The sequence below is a fragment of the Teleopsis dalmanni genome, chromosome 1 (genome assembly GCF_002237135.1).
Source record: "Teleopsis dalmanni isolate 2A chromosome 1, ASM223713v2, whole genome shotgun sequence".
Lineage (NCBI taxonomy): Eukaryota > Metazoa > Arthropoda > Insecta > Diptera > Diopsidae > Teleopsis > Teleopsis dalmanni.
Window position 1 is genome coordinate 187,013,789 of NC_051846.1, and position 3,369 is coordinate 187,017,157.

General features: G+C 29.2%; 1 protein-coding gene across 1 annotated transcript in view; it reads left to right on the forward strand.

The window, feature by feature from the left end:
- Positions 1-3,369, forward strand: part of LOC119670772 (glutamate receptor-interacting protein 1) — a 391,907-nt gene that overhangs the window by 56,130 nt on the left and 332,408 nt on the right. The window lies entirely within an intron of this gene.

Consider the following 3,369-nt stretch of genomic DNA (forward strand, 5'->3'; position numbering starts at 1 on the left):
GACACAAATACCCGCATATGAAAAAATACTTTTTTTTGCACAAAAATAAAATCTACTTCCGCATCTTTACTAGTTCTTCTTAGTAGTTTGTGTTTAACTAAACAGCATAAAACAGAAAGCTAAAAGCTTAGATTGCAAGGGACACTCAAAGATACACATTTCAAGTATTCATAGCCAAACTACAAACTACAAATAGGAAAGCTAAAATATTTGCTTTTGTTACTTTTTAGTAACTACACATCTATTCGAAATTTTTTACTGAATTCCTGTGCCCACAAACAAGTCGTCTAGTATCTGTAAGTTTTCTTTTTTGGTTGAATGAAGTGACTTGTGAGTTTTCGGTTGAATGCAGTAAGGATGCAATGTCTTTAAATTTATTTGTGCCTTTTGAAATGTGTGTTGCGTGCACATATTTATTTGGCTTTTATGTTTTTTGGGTTACAAGGATACTTTAAATATGTATGAGTGTGTGTAAATGTATTAAAATAAATGAGTTGAGCTCTTATTTTATTAACAAAACAAAAACCTACATTAAAGTGTTGAACTGAGAAGTTAAAAAAAATTCACTAGCTTTAAATAAAATTTAATAGAAAAAGTTTGCTTTTATATAGCATACTTTAAGGCGCATTACTATACTTATATACTGTGTATGTCACTGTGACATAGTATGACACATCAATATATAAAAGTTACTTGGCTTGTGACTCGGTAAAACTAGAAATAAATAATTAAAAAGATTTATGTATGGAAATGTATGCACACTATATGCTTACTATATGTGTCAGCTGCGCTATGGGATAAAAGTGTTGACAAGCCGGAAACTTAGTTCTTAGCCTTGAGGTATGTTACTGTGTTGTAAAATGTTGAAATTAATTAATGCAGTGCAGCTATTTAAGCTAAACTAGTATACTCATTCGTAGAAGAGCGGAACTAGTTAATAAAAAAAATAGCTGGGTATTTATTGTTATTCTTACCGACAGATGAAATAATTGTGTGCCTGGAAACTGTAATGAATATAGATACTTTTTTTTTATAAGAATTGTATAAATACATGCAGTAGTTAATTAGTGCAAATAAGCACAGTCTTTACCACGGCAAATAGAAAATCTTTTTACAATAAATAAATATTCTGATTTTGAAAAAAAAAAACCAATTTATTTGTAGTTAGTTAGTTCTTGTATTAATTTAAGTACAAAACAAGCCATATTAACTTTATTGAAATTAATTAGTTTCCACGTAATTTTTTGTTTTTTGATAAAACTACAAAAAAATTCTTATTTGAAACCGCAAATGGAACTTGATTGACCACCACAATATGCAGAGGTTTAATTAAAAAATTTTCGCTCATGATAATATGATATGACATTCGTAATTAAAACTTGGAATAAAGTAATATTGTTTTTTATATTAACTTAGAATACAGAAATCGCACATATTTTTTTTTTTTGTTAGAGCTATTAAACGACTATTTTTCTGTAGCCGTAAATGTCGTTTGATCAAAACCTTCATAGGCCTAACGAAAAATTCATGGGATAACATGAGACTCGCCACCTTTTGAGTGCCAACTAAAACTGCAGAGAAAAATTGTAGTTGAAAAGACATCTACCGGGAAACATTATACAAAGTTGGATACAAAAGAATTGCTAAGGCCCTATCCTAACATAAGGATAACAGAAAAAAGTGAAAGACATTTAAGACACAGCAATATCCATGTTAACTATATATATATCATGCCTTTATTTGTTAAGTTGTTAATCCTGACATAATGATAATAACAGTTAAAGTTCATACCGGCGTACCCATATGATATATATTATATTTATCAAATTTGATGACATTCCGATCATCAATTACCAATGTAAAAGGTGTTTTAAAGCCAATAGTGATATTTTGAAAGCAGTAGAGAGTAAAGAGCAAAATGTTATTCTTTACACACAGCACTTCAGCAACTTTTTATTTCCTCGTTCTTTGTCCCTGTTAAACGTAACTTTTCATTAAGACAATTTTCATTTTAATTTAGAAAAAGTTTATATCTTTATTAAAACTAATTTCGTAAATATGTCTACAACATCTGTTACGCAGTACTTGAGTTTATTACGCTTTGTATGTGTTTCTCCATGTATGCAATATATTTCTGGAATTAGAAGTCTTGAAACTTTGTAACTTTATTTGGCATTGCAAGAAAAGAAAAATAAAAAAACTTATTCTGACTTTCGCGACTGATATATAGAAGATAAATTCCAAAAATAAAATAATCTGTAAACAACTGTCAGTATCCTTTGTTGTAATTGAAAACTTTTATATAAAGTTAACAAAAGAAAAGAAAGTCGCTCTAAAATTTTGTATTTAAATTTAGAATTTATTCATTTTGTGTATAAGAAAAAATTATAAGAATTATTTGTAAAATAATAACTACCACAATTAACTTAACAGATGCATAACTACATATTTAAATTTATAATCGTGACATTTCATATGGTCATCTTCAGAAAATCTAACAATGTATACGAGGGCGGTTGGATAAGTCAGTGACTTTTTGAATAAAACAAATTTTTTCGGCAAATAAACATTTTATTTTTCTACATAATCGCCTTTTAATTCGATACATTTAGTCCAGCGTTTTTCTAATTTTCTTATTCCCTCCAAATAATAGGTTTTCTCAAAGCTCATACCGCCTAGCCACTTCTTTATGTTTGAAAACAGAAAATAGTCGCCGAGGGCTGGAGAATATGCTGGATGGGGTAGCAGTTCGTATCCCAATTCGTGGATTTTGGCCACGAATGCTTAATCAGCACACGAAATTCACTTTTTTCCATTTTCGTAAAAATTCACGAGGTTGGAGTAACTGAGCCGGAATATCAAAAAGTCACTGACTTATCAAACCGCCCTTATATACCAAAATAATTACGTAGATTTATGTACGGTAAAAAAAGAAGCATATTATTCTACTAAATAAATAATATATTTTTAAAAGTATGGATAGCTTTAAATAGTATGGATATATACTATCTTAAAATATAGAAATAGTATAGAAAAAAGTATAGAATAGTATAAAATAGTATAGAAAATATAGAAAATACTCTATCATAGTGAGCTTTAGAGCACAAGGCTGTCTCTCCAACTTAACCTAACCCATGCCATCTCAGTAAATTACGAATAGCTCACAAATTAATCTGGAAAAAATCAACTTCTATATGATTATAAGACATCATAATTGCAAAAATAACTCACTAAAGTAATTGGTGAGCAAGTAAAGTGAACATGGTTAGTTGGTAGCAGTGCCTGATTGACAGATACTACATTGTGACCGAAAAGTTTCCGGTCACAATGTACAAACGCAAAATTCTTAATCTTCATCAATATTTATTT